Source organism: Acomys minous (genome assembly GCF_964271855.1).
Source record: "Acomys minous genome assembly, chromosome: 2".
Lineage (NCBI taxonomy): Eukaryota > Metazoa > Chordata > Mammalia > Rodentia > Muridae > Acomys > Acomys minous.
This window is the reverse complement of record NC_140484.1, coordinates 32691257-32710973: the sequence shown is the minus strand read 5'-3', so window position 1 is coordinate 32710973 and position 19717 is coordinate 32691257. Positions and strand designations below refer to the sequence as shown.

General features: G+C 42.7%; 1 long non-coding RNA gene across 2 annotated transcripts in view; it reads right to left on the bottom strand.

The window, feature by feature from the left end:
• The window catches only part of LOC311608119, a 176152-nt gene that overhangs the window by 103911 nt on the left and 52524 nt on the right, over positions 1 to 19717 (bottom strand). Inside the window, exon 1 of one of the 2 annotated variants that reach the window (XR_014782840.1) lies at positions 9204 to 9253. The exons of the other annotated variant lie outside the window; for it this stretch is intronic. This is a non-coding gene — a long non-coding RNA (uncharacterized lncRNA). Of the gene's footprint in view, positions 1 to 9203; positions 9254 to 19717 lie in introns of those variants that run through there. 2 annotated transcript variants of the gene reach the window in all.

Sequence of the window (19717 nt, the reverse complement as noted above, 5' to 3'; positions counted from 1 at the left end):
CTTTAAAAAAGAATTGCATGATTATGGGGGCTGGAGAGATGGCTGGGAGGTTAAGAATCCCTGCTGCTCTTGCAGGGTACTAGAATTTAGTTCAGCACCCACACCAGGCAGCTTTCAACCACCTAGAACTCTAGCTCCTAAGATCTAATGTTCTCTTCTGGCCTCCTCGGACACCTGCATAGGATGGAAGGAAGAAAGGAAGGGTGGGAGGAAGAAAGTAAAGAAGGAAGGAAGGAAGGCATTTAAAAATTGCAGTGTTAGAGAGATAATTCAGTGGTTAATAGCACTTGCTGTTCTTCCAGAGGACCTGAGTTCAGATCCAGCACTCAACCACCTGTAACTCCAGTTCCAGGGGATCCAACACCCTCTATTGGCATCCTTGGGCACACACACACACACACACACACACACACACACACACACACACGCACACGCACACGCACACGCACACACACACACACACACACACTATATACAACACACATACACACTCACAGAGTAAAATAAACTTTTTGAAATAAATATTGCATTATCATGTACAGAATTCTCTTCCAGGCAACTAACACCCAGAAAGGTTTTACAATATTACATCTTAAAAAAAAAAATCTAACCAGCCACATATGCTACCATTAGATTCCTAGACAACAATCAGGCCTACTTTTCCTCCTAACGATCTGTGACTAGACTGTGGGCTGAAACTTTGAGAACTTGAAGGTATCCAATGATACCAAATTCACCAAATACAAGTAAATTATAATTTTGTCCCAATGGCCCCGGCCTAGCATATGTCTGGGATAATGAAATGTGAAAGATGTATTATTCCAATAGATCAAGTACAGTCATTCCCTTTGCAGGCCTGCCTTTGCCTCCTAGGCCTAGCCATACAATTTGCTGATAACCCCAGCATTTTCCCAGCAGATGTGATAACCTCAGAGCACTTCTTTACTTATCTGAGTCTCCTTGGGTTCCTCGCATTTCCCTTATTTCTATTTTATATCCAATATACTCTATCTCAGAAAATTTCCCAATCTTTTTGTCTTCATTGGTCTTTCTCATAGTTGAAAGAAAAGAAGGGAAGAAAAAAGGAAAAGGTCAACTAAGACTTTGCATTTAAAAGAAGACACATGGTGTGCATCTATAATCCCAGTACTCCAGAGACAGAGGCAGTTGAATCTTTGTAAATTCAAGGCCAGCCTGCTCTACAAAGTGAGTCCAGGACAGCCAAGCTGCACAGAGAAACGCTGTCTCAGAAAACAACAACCACAAAACAAACAAACAAACAAAAATCCTAAAACCATAAGGAGACATGCTTGGGGTTAGGAAGAACTACAGTTGCGGAAGGCTCAATTACTCATGTTTTGGGAATCCCTGGGCTTGTCCACCACCACCACCCACAACAACAATAACAACAACCACACACAAAAAAGTTATTTATTTAGGAGCTGGAGAGATGCCTCAGCAGCTAAAAGCATATGATGGTCCTATTAAAGACCCAAGTTCGGTTCCCAGCTCTCACATAGGATGGCTGAAAACTGCCTGTAACTCCAGCTCCCGACCTCTTCAGGCACTGAACTCACATGCACATACCTACCCACAAACACACACACACATGTACCCATAATTAAAAGTACAAAACAAAATGAACATCTTTTCTAAAAATAGACAAGATACACTTCTTTACTCGTGGATTTATTAGGAAGAACTATACACATTTAGAATCCAAGAGACAATTATCTATTTTTGAGACAGGATCTCTTCATGTAATCCTGGCTGCCCTGGAACCCTTGGTGTACATCAGGCTGGCCTTGAACTCATAGAGATCTGCCAGCCTCTGCTTCCTGACTGCACTAAGATAAGAGCCTACTAATAACCCTACTGAGATAATCTGTAGAGAACTTTAAAAGGTAGTTTCCACTAGGCTATCCTTATACCTAGTCACACTGATCAGTAGGTTGGAGGGTATGGGTAAAGGAGGAAATAAGAATATATATTTTTCAGAGTTGCACAGAGTTGTCATTCCATTTAAATTCCAAACCACCAGGAAAAGGACATGACACATTTCCCAGTTCATCTGGGAACAACTCTCTTGCCACACACTAGCACAGATTTGAAATTAACGCTCCCAATTCTGTGGGTGCTACCGAAAATTTCAAATGGATGGACCATAATTCAATATATTCAAAGGGTGGATATTCACACCATTGTGTCCTTGATGTGATTGCCTAAAGGGCATGCTGGAAGCTGTGATGGCTGAGCCTGGGCTATGCAGTGGCTATAGAGGCAGGAAGCATGGACGCGGTTTTCTCTTATCAACCCTCCAGCGTCCCAAACACCTGCTGGTCTAAAGCCCCAGGGAACTCGATCTCATTCTGCACTCTTCAGCCCTCACTCAGCAGGGCCTTTTCAGGGGCGAGATGATCCAAAGCCTAATTAAAAGACAGCTCCATAATAAGGATGTTCCTTAGAGGATTGTCCTAATGATGGCTTAAACTCCAAAATATGCAAATCCCAGCATAAGGGGGCTGGGGAGCTGGGTTTTATGGCTGTGGAGAGCTCTGACATTCTCCCTTAATCATCTCAAGTTCCAGCAAAGTTCTTCTACATCTTGCCTTGGTTTACGCAGATGAGTGGTGGTTCTGTGGCTTTGGGGGAGGCGTGGGGGAGGAGCAGGGATTTCTAATGTGGTTTCCAGACTTAAGGCGGGTCACTTCTTCCTTGCTATATAGAACCAGAAACGTCTTCCTCATAGCCAAGGAAGAGCCTAAGATTGACAGTTTCCATGCATTTCTTTCTCTTCAGGGCCTGAAATAGAGACTGGAAGTAAGAGTGGTCTAAACCCCAAACTGCTAAAACTTGGGGTGATGGAGGAAACATTGTGCCACGCCCATCAGCTAAACACACACTAGGTACCAGACCCTTTATATGTACCACCTACCTCACTTGGCATTCACCATACTCCATGAGTCAGGTATTGCCAAACACAGGCTAAGAGAAAAACAAAAACAAAAGCACCATGGTCAAAGCCACATACAAATGGATTGAGTGAGGAAATGAATCCCACATCTGGTTCCAAAAGGCTCCTAGGCATTGGAAGAGCTTGAAAGTCAGTGAGGCTGAATAACAGGGCTGGCAGATGAAGTGATACACACAAGCATAAAAGAGTAGGTATTGCAGGAGCTAGGTGGTCCTGTCTCTCTTGGTTAGGCAATTCTTTGAACTATTTTGTAGTTTAAAAAAAAAAGAAGTTGAAGAAAAAGAGGAAAAGTGGCATGGACTCAAACAGAGTCAGATACTAGACCGAGGCAAGTCCATGTGTCAGATCCTTAGGTTCAATCTAGTTTGATACACATATGCCAAGGACCACACCATCTGCCAGCTCAGGATGCTAAGGTGCTGTGCAGACACACATCAGCACACCTCTGGGGGCCCAAGTCCAGCAGCTGACATGGACTTAGCCAAAGCATGTAGGCTGAGCAGCTGCCTTTGATAAAGAGACATAATGGACACCTGAAGTCTTAAAGGGATGGGAATGGGGGTGGCTAAGAAATTTCAATCAACAGGCAAAATTGAACAGCGCCTGGAAAATGGAAAAGATGGCAAAAGGACCGAAGGAAGGGACAGGATACGGATTAGGAGTGGTCTGAAGAAAAGCAACAAAAATGGCTCCGCACGAGGGACCACACAAGACAGAGGAACTTGTGTTGATGTAGGAATGAAGGAGGGATACACAAAATTGTGGGAGCAACTTGTGTCAGGCAAAGCCACACAGTTACAAAGGCTCTCTCAGCTTCACTTCGCTGAGCCTACACCTATCTGTCAGTAGAGGAGGAATAAAATGTGATCTTCTGGATGTTTCTCAAGGAATAAGTGAATGAAAATAGAAAGCTTCTGGAGCGAGGTTAGCTGCAAGGCCAGCAGGTTTGTAAAAAGACATATTTGAAGACATATTTGTAGGTGTCTGGAAAGGCCAGAGGAGAGCATTAGATCCCTTGGGGCTGAGGTTGACTGTGAGCCACCCTGTGTGGGTGCTGGGAATAGAACTTTGGTCAACTGGTAGCGCAGCAAGCACTCTTAACTGCTGAGGCATCTCTCCAGATGCCTGGTCAGTTTATTGAATGGCTTTACTTCTGAGTTCACATCTCCATCTACAAACTCAACTGTTACAGGATTTGACTTTATATTTCTAGGGTGACATATCAATCGAGGGTCACCTTCAGTGTTAAGTCAGAGCGTCACTCGCTTCTATGTGCTCATTCTTCCTATTGGTCCTGGGGGCTTATTTGGTACCAGGACAGCAGAGGGATGCCCCCGTCCCCTCCAACTCCCATCTCCCTGTGTTGCATCAGCTTTGGCTGAGATGTCCTCCCAGCTGGCGGTTTTCTACAATTGCGCTGCCTCCTCCCAGGACTCCTACAGGTTTGACACATTTTCTCTTGGCTTTTGGTACAGCAGGACAGATTACACCACCGCCTTCATACCACGGGGCTTCTCAGAAACCCTCTGGGTTCTTTGTCACCATTCTGGTGACACTCTGAGCACAGAAGCCCATTCAAACACTTTGCATGCTGTGTTTACAGCGTGCTTTGCCCCTTGGGGCCGGCTTAGATCACATGCTCCCCACACAGCACTCTCCCACTTTGCTTTTCAGGTTTGCAGTCACATTGGTTTCTACCTCGGAAGCAGTGGCAATGCCAAGCCATCTGGATACTGCCGCCGAGCACTGTTTCCTGCAGGGAGCAGAAGGCTGTGGAGTCCTTCTCAGAGTAGAGAAGGGCCGCAGCATCTGAGAGCTCTCTGCTTCTCCTTTATCCCCACAGCCTCCCTTCCTTTCTGAGCAGCTCACTCTGTTCTTAATGCTTTACGTTATTCTGACTCCATCTTTGCCCAAATCCCTGAGTTACTTGCTTTCTTTGCTCTAGCTGAATATTCTTCATCTCTCCTGCACCTCTGCCTGTGGCTGAATCCACTGCTGAATCCCTGATTCTTCTAACTCCTCCTCCCCTACCTGACAGGAAGTCCAGCCCTATTCTCTCCCCTACCCAGCAATTGGCTGTAAGCTGCTTTATTGGCATACAAGGGGACAACTGGGGAGCAGTGCTTACACAACATTGAGACAGGAGATTCTGAGAACAAGGATTCTAACCAGATATGGGGGAGGAGTACAAAAGTCAGCATTTGAATTACACAAGAATCTAATGCCAACATCTCCCCCTTTCTTGGTCTAATAAAACACTCTTTCTCTTACAATAACAAACTACATGTAATATAACAATTAGGAAAATTATTAAGTAAGACTTACATTTGTATAGTTGGCATCATTGGATAAAGTATTTTATGATCTATCAATATCTATCATCTTAAACAATTTAAGTTTAACTGTGAGACTATAACTTTCTAGTCTTAACTCCATCAGAGACTTCACAAGGAATAAATATTACCTAAATATGTAGGAAGTGCAGGCAAGCAGCTTCCAGAAGTTAGAAATGACAGAAATATTTGGCTTTCTGGACAGTCCCCCAAATTTCTCTATAATGCTGGGGCATCATCTTCAGCCTTTTTGCTCAGAATATTTGACAGACTTTACGGTGTAGAAGGAATATAAAGGACTTGTCTACCTTGTCCTTGCAAAGCTTGACAGTCAACTCTCTTGTACCCATTTTGTCCTATTTGGACAGTATTCTGTCTGTAATTTTCATAGGCCGTTTTCTCACACAACTGCTAGCTTGCCACATATGAAGCCTTTGATGCTCTTTGAAATAGAATGGGGTGTTGCCAGGAGTAGACCTGTCTCATTGTCAAAAAAAAAAAAGCCTTATGTTAATAAAATCTTTAAATGCCATATACTCTGTAGATTCCTGAGGTTTTTGAACACCATCTGTCTAACTGATATGAATTGTTTGTTTCTAGCTATTTTTTAATCTGTCAAGCTAAGAAACATATTTTTGTAGTTAACTAAACTAGTATCTAACATAACCCTAAGTTTGAGTGTCTGACTGCTAGCATATATTTCTTAATTATCCTAAGCAAAAGAACTAGAACTTAACATTGCAGCTTTAAGGATTACATAGCATATTGTAACAAAATATAATGCAAAGATATACACCAATGTAAGAATTTTGGCTTATTAATGTTCTTTAAACTCAAAGTAGATTCAATAATTTACCCTTTTACTTACAATTCCTATAGCCAACACCTAAAGGTAAAACATAACAAACATCTATCATCCATAGACCAACCAAAAACTATTCACCCTCTTTTGGGAATGAGGCATCATTTTCTTAAATTGCTTCCTGGTGATTTGGGACATGGTTTTTCTTTTTGGGGGGGACACATAAGAAAACTTGGATATTGTCCAGTCTTAATAAAGCTAGCTATGACTTTTGCTGTCCAGTGTCTGAATGCTGAGAAAGTTCAGAGCTTAACGGAAGTCCTGACTGGAACAGTCTGTGATGCTGGACAATTTAGATAGCCATTTGAAATTGTCCCAGATGCAGATTTTCAAGGAAACATTGCCACTGAGGCTGCCTGTGAGGTAGGACCATCTGGGTTACTTGTCTTGTGTTCTTTGTTATTTATTTGTTTAGGGTGTGTGTGTGTGTGTGTGTGTGTGTGTGTGTGTGTGTGTGTGTGTGTGTTTCTGGTCTTCTTGCTCAGCAAAGCAATATATAAACTTGGAAAGGTATTATACATTTTTCTATTATATATGATGGGCTGTACATAGAGCACAGTTCAATTAAAAAAGATTCTCTGTAAAGGAAATTTTTGTCTACATCATTTAAAAGCATGACATGGCCAGTCTTGATGAATTTATAGCCAAGATTTATTGGACTGGTAAAGCTGAAGTCCTGGATGGAAACATTTTCATGTCTCATTCAGTCTCAGAGTTGTTCCCATGTAGAGGGATCAGCAAGTTAACTATGCATGTTTTTTTAACTGTACATATATGGACACAGGTGTCAGTTATTTAAGACATCCTGACATGGTGTCTTCAGTGTTGACAGTCTTTTACATTTCCTTTATCTCTTGGGAATGCTGTTCAGCCTCTTCATTCACAGGAATGGTTGTTACTTCCTTGTCCTTTTGTCTCAGCATTTCATCCCTGAGTGGCTCCGAAAACAGTGCGACCTTAACATCTGTAAACAGAGATACCCTCCTCCTCCAGGGTCACATCATTAAGGATTCTCTGCAAGTTTAAGAAATTCAGCAGAAGAATCATAAGTTTCAATTATCAAAGCATATGACACACAGTTGCCATAAAAGTTATGTAGCTGGTGGCCTGATGCACAGCCTTTGCCAAAACCATAGTGTAAGGTCTGCAGTCTGAGGCTACGGGATTGACAAGCTGCATGAACTCATAGGTCTCATCCTGCTGCTGGGATGCATGGCCTGCCATGCCCTGCTTCATCAGCTTCCAATCCCTGGACCATGCCTTGGGTGAGATGCTGGACTGATTTCTTTGGGGAAGTGGGTCTGTTCTCTCTCTCTTTTAGATGATGCTTCTCTCTCTGTCTCTCTGTCTCTCTCTCTCTCTCTCTCTCTCTCTCTCTCTCTCTCTCTCTCTCTCTGTCTCTCTGTCTCTCTGTCTCTCTCTCTCTCTCTCTCTCTCTGTGTGTGTGTGTGTCTATGTGTCTGTGTGTCTGTGTCTTTCTGTGTGTCTCTGTGTCTCTCTTTCTGCCTGTGTCTCTGTCTCTGTCTCTGTCTCTGTCTCTCTCTCTCTCTCTCTCTCTCTGTCTCTCTCTCTCTGTCTCTCTGTCTCTCTCTGTCTCTCTCTCTCTCTGTCTCTCTCTGTCTCTCTCTCTCTCTCTCTCTCTCTCTCTCTCTCTCTCTCTCTCTCTCTTTCTCTTTGGACTTGAAACAGAAATAATTCTGTTTTGTTGCTGTTTGTGTTTGTGTTTCTGTCAGTGTTGCTGATATTTGAGAGAAACAGAACCTCGGTCCTTTTCATTAATTGCCACCCCAGGTAAAGCTCTGGGTTTTATTCCTGAAAGTAGCCCTTCATTAGAAAGGCCGCCACAGTTTCACTAGTGCGTGTCCCCAGGGATGACTTTCTCCCTCCATAAGAGCTCACAAGGAAGGTCCAGAGGACAAGGATGCCACTCCCCATTAGGCAGAAAGAAACTCCCCTTGCAACAGATTAAAGGCTTCCTGCGTGTTATGGACATGTCGGCAACTGAGTCATAATGATCGCTTTACCAATGGTCACTGGAAAAAGAGATCATTTCTTCCTACTAATTATGCTACTTAGATTGCTTCAAAATGCCAGGCTTCCTGCTGGAAGGAGCCTTCCTGGGAGGGAATAATAGCATTCTTGGGGGGAAAGTGGGGAAGTAGACAATTAGAACCAGGGGAACCCACATTACCAAGTGTGAGGGGAAACAATGAGAGATCTGTACCATAATCATCTTACACACATTCATTTTATCTTATCATTTCATTCTGTTTCATGTTTCCAATACTGGGATTGAACGTCAACAGGCCTTAGGCATGATAGAAAGTTCTCTACCACTGAGCTACATGCCCGGCTCTCACCTTCCACACCACTCAGAGCAGATGCTAACCTCACCCTGCTGGGCTTTTGTTCATTGCCACCCACTCAAAGTTGACTGTTACTTAACTGGGACTTTTACTGAGCCATAAGACAAACACCTCCTCCCCCAACACACATGTACATACACATTAGATCCTCACGTGAGCATGTATGTCCCTAGAACCTTTCTGTCCTCCTTTCTGGTGGTGAAAAAAGAAGCTGCCTTTTACAGGAAGAGAGAAAATTCAGGTCACTACACTGACTCTATTATACAAAGCATAAGGCTTCTGAAAAACCATAAATCACCAACATCTCAAGCAGTTAAACTTTCAAAAAAAGACCCAGAAATATATTTACTTAGTTGCATGTTTATCAGTCCCAACCATTGTCTTCTTGACACTGTTCAAAAAGCGCAGAAATGTCTCCTCTGTCAACATCCTCTCACAAAGCAAAGCACTCACTCACAATACATACCCTTCACCAATCCAGGCATTTCCCTTGGAGCACATAGAGGGTATTTTTCTAACTCAAGGCAACAATCAGACCTGCTAAACATTTCTCAACTCCTCTAATGGTTTCCATAAAGCCAGGACAGACCATATGCCTGACTTAAAGTAGTGTGCTGCAAGAGTCATCCACACGGAGAGTTAAACAATGAAATTGTCTAAGCAGATACCTGCTGTGAGAATCAATAACCTCTTCGAAAACCAGCAAATTGGTTTCAAGTGTTTGGTTCACTGGTTCCATCCCACAGCTGCGAGGAAGAGGCCCACCCCCCGAGTGAAAGAAAAGGTAGAGATGAATTCTGGAAAACACATTCTCATCAGAATTCCTGTTCTTGCCGCATGGGTGGCATTTGCTGGCGTTTCGCATTTAGTTTTGGAAAATACTCTGTTGAGATTTTGGTTTGGTTATTGTTTTTTGTTATATGTGTTTGTTTTCTTTTCAGAGAGAGAGAGTCTCATGTAGCTCAGGCTTGCCTGGAACTCATTATGTGGTTGAGAATGATCTTGGACTTCTAACCTTCCTTCTTCTCTCTCCTGAGTGTGGATGCTAGAATTATAGGGCTTGCACCACTGTGCCGAGCTCAGGCAGTGGTGCGGATCGAACCCAGAGCTTCTTGCATGCTAGGCAAGTACTCTACCAAGGGAACTCCATCTCCAGCCTTTGTTTTATTGGAATTTTAACAATAAGGTATTTTGCCAGAGTATGTGGTCTTAGATCATCTCATGAGAATGACTCATGACAATCCAGCTGTATAACTGAGTATCTTCATGGTGGTGGACTTTTCTTGACTTCTCAGCCAGACTCTTCTTTCCAAAAGAAAACTGGTTCTCTGTTGACAAAGATTTGCCTGAAGCAAGTAGCCAATCTACCAAGCTCTACTTTGGGAATATGTGTCAGACAGCCGACTCACCAGAAGCATCTGTGTCCCTGGCTCCCAGAGAGGCAGGCTTTCTCTTTACTACCTGCAGCTTCTCAACCTTCCTCTTTGGTCATCAGTATTTGTCATCGGCTCCATGTGCTGCCTTTATTGTCCTTATCAGAAAGCTTTGGAACAGTCCTGACGCCTTGGAGTCTTTCATCTTCCTCCACCTAACATCAAGTGTTTACAGAGAATCTTATCAAGCATACCGTTGCTGCTAGAGTCTGGGAGGGAGAGACGTCTTCCCCCAGCAGGGTAGGCTCTCTTCTATAGATGGTCAGTTACTCCTAGTAACAGATGTAGACAGGAGGAAGACAAACCTGGCCACTCATACCCACCAGCTAATGAACAACTTGCTCTGTTGTTGAGTGGGCCCCATGGCTCCCCTCCATTTCATCACCCTGCCCCAGCTCATGCTGACTGCCAGACTGCGGACCTTAGCCATGACTCTGAGGGACACTTCCCTCTGTGCACCTCTGGGAGTTACTTACTATTGGAGCCCCTCTTCCCTTCATACGTGTGACCATATCAAGTCACAGGAACTTAGACTTTGAGGATTAAATCCCACTCTTAAAGATGTAAGACTACAACAATGGCTAGGGAGATGGCTCAGTAAAGTGCCTTCCACACAACCATGAAAACCTGAGCTTCTATGCCGAGTACCCACATTAAAAAAGGGGGGCACCATAGTAATACATATCTGTGGACTCCAGTGTTGGGAAAGAGGGAACAGTTCTCTGGATCTCACTGTCCAGGTTAGCCCAACCAAATCAGTGAGCTCCAGGTCCAGTGGGAGACCTTGTCTCAAAATAATAAGTTGGAGAGATATGTGAAGGACACCCAACATTGACCCCTGTCCCACAGAGACCAATACATGTACACACACACATGTGCACACACACACACAAACACACCCACATACAAAAACAAACACACATACACACACAAACACACACACCTCTGCTACTATTACCAATACTGCCACCACCACCAAGAATATATTAAATTATAATTTATAGGATGGCTAGGAGCAAAGCTAACAATAATAATGTTTATATGCCATATCTTATAGCTTTACTTGTGAAGGAAACATTTCCATCATGAGTGACACAGTTCACAAGTCATCTATTCTCTAAAGCAGTGGTCCTCAACCTTCTGAATACTGCAACCCTCTAACACAGTTCCCTGTGTTGTGGAACCCCCAAGCATAAGCTTACTTTCGTTGCTGCTTCATAACTGTAATTTTGCTACTGTTATGAATTGTAATGTGATGGTCCTAGGTGACCCTGTGAAAGGGTAGTTCAGCCCCCAAAAGGGATATGACTCACAGGTTAAGAAGCACTGGTCTTAAAAGAATCTGTACGTTGTAAAAGCTGAATTATGTATTTCGTGTCTGAAAACAAAAACTAAGTTGAAGGCAGCTTTGCCCTGCTCCTCTGCTTGCTTTTCAGTTGATTTGTTTTGCCATATATTTATTAACTTGGCGATTCCTGTTGCCACCGTTACATAAACCGTCTGCTGCTGTGACCAAAACAAGTGAGCAAGGATGGATGGATAGTTCTATAGTAGCAGGAAGCCTAGTGAGAGAAGCCAAAGAAAGCTGGTGACAGAAAAAAATATTCCAGGAACGAAAATTACATATGTAAAATCCCCAGTGGAGAGGAAGCTGATAAGACATAGATCGAAAATGAACCCACATCAGGGTATAGACAGGGAGGGAGTGGACAACAAGACAAGCTTGGGCAGGTGTGGGACTTGACAGAAAAAAAAAAAGTAAATACGGTCATTTAAAAAAGTTTTTAAAAAGTAAACATAGACATTTAAATTTTCATTTGGAAGTGGTGACAGGACATCTAGGAAGTTGACAAGGTCACTGGCCCTATAGGGAGCTGAATCCTGGATGTCATGTCAAAAGTGAATGTCAACAGGATCCCTGACTATGGCCACTGATGGAATTCTCATAAGAAATAAGGGCCATGTAGGTGGAGGCCAACTCAAGAGGCCATGAGATGGAGGAGCACACAGGCCTTGGCGATGGGTGGAACAGTAAGACTGCACGGCAGAGTATGAAGGAACAGCTCGGGCATCTCACGTACCCATTTGAATGCGTGCATTCTTGCCTTTATTGTTTAAAGCTGTCTGTGGGTATTTCTGGTATTTCTTTCCTCACCTTAAGGGAAATCTTTCTCTGGCTTCAAAAATAAGAATGCACAAAGCCCTTTAGTATTATTTTACCAATGCTCTGGAATCCAAATCCATTTTAATACCACAAGAATCTCCCGTGATTTGCTTACAAGATTTTGGGGTGTTTGTTTGCTTGTTTCAGTGCTGAGGGGCAAGGTAGGGCTGTGTGTATAATAAGCAAGCTCCCTATTACTGACCAACATTAATATTCAGCCCTGTTCAGAATTTTAAAAACATATCTATCTGACCATTATTCCTCAGCCAAGCATAATTTCCTTTATTGAAATGGGAAATCCAGATATTTGATGTTATAAATGAATTTTTTTTGGCACAAATGAGGAAAACCAACCTAAATAAATTTTAATACTAAAGGGAATTTATTATAAGAATATAAAGGTGTCTTGTGGACACTGCAGAAATGCAGCCAAACAGACATGATTTGGGATCCCTCTGGATTCTCGCCCCATTTCTGTTGTCCTTTCTTGTGTAGTGACTTCTGCCTTTCTGTGTTTCTGTGATCTGGGATTTACCACATAGACTGGCCCTCAGTTTCCAACCTTAGGAATATGTACCCTGGATACGTTCGTGGTTCACCTCTCGTCAGCTAAGCGTGAGTGGGGGTAGGTGGGTGCAGGAGTTCAAGGAAGGACTAGCCAACACCAGTTCTGATTTCAGAGAAAGGAGAATTGTTATAAACTTGGCAAACTGCCCACATGGAGGAAGAGGGAAACAATAGCTCCTTTGCTTCAGTGAGCATGTGTTAAGAAAGAACCACGCTCCTGGGCCAGCAAGGCTCATAAATATGAAACATAGACCTTCAGGGGCTGGAGATGCTTAGTGGCTAAGAGCACTTGCTACTCTTCCAGAGGACCTGGCTTTACTTCCTAGCACCTACATCAGATAGCTCACAGCCAACCACCTGTAAGTCCTGTTTGAGGGGGATCGAACACTCCTTCTGACTTCCTCAGACACCAACAAGTGTGCCACATGCACTCATGCACACACACAGACACACACACACAGACACACACACACACACACACACACATAAATAAACAAACAACATTTCAAAACTCACAAATTCTACCTTTAGAAAAATGTAACACACAAACAGCTGGGTTGGTATATGTGCTCACTCACCTATAGTGTACACCTAAAACTCTGTGGTGTACTACAGAGAAACAAGCATGTGTGATGTATACATCCTGACTAGGATGTCAACATTAACTCTCATTTGGATAGAAATTAAAAAAAAAAGGCAAAGATTTAATGCTTTATCCCCAGTGGCTGTTAGATGCTAACAAATAAGCAAGGTATAAAATTCAAAAGGTATACTGCAGAGAACTTCAGTATTTTTATTTCCTAACATTCACCCATCTGCAAAGAGAAAGGCTTTTATCTATACATTTGTTAGTGGAAAAAGCAAAATCTTCAACATCAAACCAGGGAAGGTGCTAGGTTAGGCCCAGACTGCATGCTTAGAAAACATCAGAATTTGAATGTCAGGTCCAAATTACTCCACAGTAAGAGGATGTGCAGTCATGAGCCTCTGTGATTGTCCCCTATTCACAGTCCACTCGGTGAGACTGGGAAAGAACTCAAAGTCTACAGTTAGAAAATGAAGGCCTGAGGAAGCAGTGGGCAGAGATGTGTGCATTGTAAAGAGTTAAGGAAGTGGTAACGCAGGGCAACTGGGGGGAAGCTGGGAAGCTGACCTGACAAAAAGGCATCCAAGGAGATGCTGTGGTAAGAGATAAGGCTGCCACTCAGATGGGAGCCTTCTACTGAGGGCTCATAAACAGCTTAAAACAAGTGGCAGCGGAGGAACAAAGAGAAGAAAAGTAAACAGGCTCACCAGAGGAAGACCTGAGATTCAGACCTGGCCTTTGATAACCTGGTGATTAGCCTACAGGATATCTGTTTTCAGTCTGCCCCATGCCTGACGTGGCATGTTTCTCACTTTGCAGGTTTCACTGTGTTTAATCTTTACTTTTCAAATAACACACAGGGTGGGGGGAACCTAGTTATTGTAGAAACTTTGACCCACAAACAAGAGAAGTTCCTATTACTTCTTCAGCTTCCTTATCCAGCCAATTACCCTGCCTTTGGATTGCCTCTCTAACGCTTTTATGCTTCCTTTTTATGACATTACAGTAGTATCACTTGTCTCTCAGGAAAACCTTAATGTCCTTTTCAACTTATCTTGTATATGGGCCTCAATCAGGTTTTTGTTTTTCATTTTCAGATTTCACTAAAGTTCCGTTCATCTGTGCGAGCATCTAAAATTAATAGTGTGATTTTTTTTTTAAACCTTTAGCTGCCATTTCAATTTGATCCCAAATGCAGACCATGGTTGCGATGCTGCTTTTCACAGAACAGGTAGTTAAAGCAGCACGCAAAACAGCACTTGGATGAATTCGCTCCTATTTTTTAGAAGATGCTGCCTCAGTGACGAGAAATTTCCCCGAGAGTTCAGAAGTTGTCTTTAAGAGTTCAAACACATCTGAGGTCATGACTGCTCCAAGGTTGGCTAAGGGCAAAGTTTTTATTGTAGTTATGAGGCAGAGTACAGCCAAAGGCCTCTGGAAAAGTCCAGAGGAGAGAAAGCAGTGGAGTGAACATGGCCAGCAGACTGGACGGGGGCATGAAAGACAAGAGAGGGGGAGAGCAAGAGAGAAAGAAAGTACCAGCAAAGGAGATCAAGCGAGAGGAGTAAGCAAGGGGTAACCTTTTGTGGGTCAAATATCAGATATCCTGCATATTAGAAATGTACATGATAACTCATAACAGTAGCAAAATTACAGAGGGGACCAAGAAAGAAAGACAAAAGACAGCACATAGCCAAAATAATGTAGTTATAAGGCGATGAAGTGTTGGGAGACGGGAGCACATGGGCTAGAGAAGTTTAGGATAGGGTTAGAGCAAGAAGAGCTGAGAAGAGCCATTGGTATTTGTGGTCCTGAGGAAGCCTGGAAGCCAGCATGTGCTTTAGCATCCTAACAGGCATCACAGTCCTTTGCCCCAAGTTTCTTCTGGACCTGACTATCAGAGTGATATGTAGCCCCCAAATGTCAGCCATATCCAACCACATAAACAGAGGGACAATATATTTTTGCCATTAACATGTCACCAGAGGATGGAAGCAATTAGAGAAAACAAAGTCTTAAAAAAAGGAAGAAAGAAAAGAAAAAACTCATTAGTGGAGAAATAATAAAAAAACAACAAAAGAGTTGAAGAAAACATTTAAACTTTTTTTTCAAAACAGGGCTTCTCTGTGTAGCTCTTGTGTCCTGAACTTGCTCTGACCAGGTAGCCTTGAACTCACAGAGATCTGTCTGCCTATGCCTCCTGAGCACTGGGATCAAAGCATGCGCCACCACTGCCTGGCTTCTATTTTAATTAAAATACAGTTAGTTACACCTTTCCCCTCCATTCCCCCCTTTTCCTCCAATGATTCCCTGAATATGCTTAGCACTTATTCCTCCATCAGTCTACAAACAACTCAATATTGTCATTGATTCTGCATCTCAACAAAAACCAGGTGATTAATGTCAATTGGTTGAAATCAATCCTTTTTCCAGGCTGTGCAGAGTGACAATCAGAGAGGTTATATTCTTCCCCTATGGTGTCGATGGCAACCGCCCTACCCAATCTATGACATAACAGCATATCCATACTTTTAAAGCAATGGTTCTCAACTTGAGGGTCACAACCCCCTTGGGGGTTGAATATAAGACATTCTGCATATTAGATATTTACACTACAATTCATAACAGTAGCAAGATTACAGTTATGAAGTAGCAATGAAATAATTTGATGGTTGGGGGTTACTACAATCGAGGGTCACATGAGGGTATCAAAGGGTCACAGCATTAGGAAGGTTGAGAACCACTGTTTTAAAGTCTTTCCAGCATGACTAACACTACGGGGATGATAAATCTTTGTATGACTGCCCGTGCATCATGGGACATTTAGCATCACTCACTGGTCTGGCCACTAGACTTCAGTTGCAACCAACTCTGTCTAACCGCCAGGTATTTTTAGATACTGTCAAACATTCCCTTTGGGGAGGTGGATGCTATGACTTGAATATAAGATGTCCCCACAAGCTCGTGTGTCTAATTCTTGGTCCTCAGTAGTGGTGCTAATTTGGGCAGTGGTAGGATCCTCCCAACAGCTCTATAAAGTAGATGATAGTACTTACCAGTCACATTTTATAAACAAAGACACCTGGGACACCTGGACCATGGATAATAAAATAAGACTAGGATAAGTGAATATTGATGTTGTTTGTATTTATTTCACAGATAAATAGGTGACTCAAATGGAACTATTTTCCTCACAAAAGGTAATCTACATCAAGAACTGCCATTGTGTTTACATTGGGCATAGCCTAGTTCTGAGCATTGAGTCCTATCACAAAGTGAAAACAGCCTTAGCGAATCTCAAGGTCCCATTGTGCTCCTTCATCACCCCAATGATGGACAAAAGTCAGTTTCTTGGAGGGGTTGCCTTTTAATCTGTTGATTTGCTTTATTCTTGTTACGCTCAAAATGAAATTACAGTAAACAAGTGTGTAGGATACAGAACACAGGTGGACTTTTGAGACTTTTATCTGTCTCTGTAATAATAATTGAACAGAGGAGAGACCAAGAGTAGACACACCTTAACAAGACGTGTTTGTCCAAAGAAAGACAATGGGCATTTTAAGTTTTGTCATTTAGTATATTTAAAGTTATATCAATGAGAGCTTTTAGTTAAAAAAAAAATTGATGGATTAAATAAATAAGGAGAATACTTAGGGGAAAGATAACTTGTGTTAGACCTCATCTCCAATTTTGAATTGCCTATGTACTAATAAGAGTCCTACACCCACAAATAGCTGAGCCAGACAAGTAGTTTTTAATTCCTCTAATCTGTTAACCAGCATAAATAATGCCCTTTTCCAAATTTTCAAAGACAATTAAATTCAGGAAAAAATTAAATTTTTTTTTCTTCTTACAGATTGCCCTTAAACCTTATATCTACCCCTGCTTATTTCTAGAAGTCCTATAAATAAACATTATATTAACACATGAATGAGTAGGAAATGAATATTTGGAGCAAAACTTACAAATCTAAGTAGCTAAAAGTACTTGTTGGGGGTGGTATTCATAATCATGCAGAAATATTGTTTCCTGCTTGGTTAAAAAAAAAATTAAAAATGAGAAATTAAGAGAGATGGCCTTGCAGGTAAAGGTGCTTGCTTTGTGTTAGTTTGGATAAGAATGGCTCCCATTGGTCATAGATTTGAATGCTTGTTCACCATTTGAAAGGACTGGGTGTAGCCTGGTTGAAGAAGGTGTGTCACTGGGGGTGGGCTCTGAGGTTTCAAAAGCCCATGCCAAGTCCAGAGTTTCTCTCTGGGCCAGCAGCTCAGGATGTAGCCCTCGGCTATTTCTCCATCACCTTGTCTGCCTGTGTGCCACCATATTTCCCACAACGATGATGATAAACTAAACCTCTGAAACTGTAAGCAAGGCCACATTCAGTGCTTTTGTTTATGAGACTTACCGTGGTCATGACATCTCTTCACAGAAATAGAACATTAACTAAGACACCAGACGAATAATGCCAAGAACCCTCATGGTGAACAAAAAAACCCACAACTCTTGTTGTTGTCCTCTGACTTCCATACATGAGCTGTGGTACACACACACACACACACACACACACACACACACAAACACCTTTTGGTTTTTTTTTTTTTTTTTTTTTTTTTTTTTTTTTTTGAGACAAGGTTTCTCTGTGTAGCCTTGGCTGTCCTAGACTCGCTTTGTAGACCAGGTTGGCCTCGAACTCACAGCGATCCGCCTGCCTCTGCCTCCCGAGTGCTGGGATTAAAGGCGTGCGCCACCACGCCCGGCCCACAAACACCTTTTGAATATATGTTAAAAAATAAAATAAATATGTTATGCCTCCCAAAACTTTAAAGTTAACAAGGAGACTTGGGCTGAGTTCCAAGGTAGGTCTTCGTTTGATTTTCCTCCGTAACTCCTCTGGTGGTTTGAATTAGAATGTCCCTCTGGGCTCCTGTGTTTGAATACTTGGTCTCCAGGTGGTGGCGCTGGTTAGGTAGGTTTAGGAGGTGCAGCCTTGTTGGAGGAAGTATAGCAATGGGGACGGATTTTGAAAGTTCATCGTTTTTCCAACTTCCAGTTCACAATGTTTGCTTCATGTTTGAGTTTAAAAGTGTGATTGCTTAGATTCCTGCCTCATGGCACTCTGCCCCATGCCACCGTGCCTCCCCTGCCACTATGGACTCGCCCTCTGGAACCATGAGCCTTAAGCATCCCTTCCTTCTGTGAGTTGCCTTGGTTGTGTATTCTATCCCAGCAACAGAAAGTACCTAACACAATAGTGATCTCTACATTATCTTTTGAGATAGGCTCTCTCACTGAGCCCTGAGATGACAGACTGGATAGATTCACTAGCCAGCAACCTCCTGAGATCTGCCAGTTTCTACCCTCCACCCTCCAGCCCTAGAGGAAAGGACATGTGTGCCTACACCTGGCTTTATGTGGGCGCCAGTGATCTGACCCCAGTTCTTCATGCCATGTGACAGTTACTTCACAGACAGTTACTTCACACGCCCTCTTTTGTGCCCCTATTGAGTGTTGATGAGTGAGGTCAATGAGGAAAGAGCATTAAGTTTCTTAAGAAGAGTGAGAAAAACAAATGGCATAAGAACTCTAAGGTGACATGCAAGGCTGAGTTGGAGAGATGGACCAGCTAAGTTGTTCACCAGATTCTCTTTACTTCTCCTGAGCACCCAAATGCTAGACACAACATGCTTTGCAGCTAGATGTGGAAATATGATTGATTTATACCAAAAGAATGTGGGCAGAGGCAGGAAGCTACTATGGACCTGGCCCATAAAAGTCCCCACCTAGCCAGGGGTGCTGGTTCATGCCTTTAACCTCAGCACTCCGGAGGCAGAGGTAAGCAGATCTCTGTGAGTTTGCAGCCACCCTGGTCTACAAAGTAAGTTCCAGGTCCATCAATGCTATATGGCAAAGACAAAAGCAAAAGCAAAAACATTAACAAAAAAGCTGCCAGCCGAAGGGCTGGTGGGTGAGAAGTGCAGTGCTATGGGAAGATAAAACCATGAAACAGAAGCAGTCTGTATCCTCAGAGCCGATCAGGTGAACAATGCTAGACCGGCAACACCAGCAACACGACCCATCACAAGGATGGGAAAGATAAGGCTCAGCCTCTGACACTTAGATGCCTGGTATATCAGGGAGTCAGCTAACCTTGTGAATGCATTTGCTTCAACTTGAAGCTGCAAGTGCGCAGGACCTAGCCCAGCACTGCCAGCTTCATCAGATAAACTGATTCAAAAAAAAAAGCTTCCAACTGATGCTATCACCGACTTTCTGGAGACAACAGAACCACCATTTCTAGCATAAAATGAGATTATGAATAACATAACGCCCTTGGGATCACATCTGAACCAGTACCTATGAAATAAGTAAATTCCTTCGAGCCAAATGCACTTTAATGTTTTTTAACTGTTATTTTATGTGTGTGAGTATTTT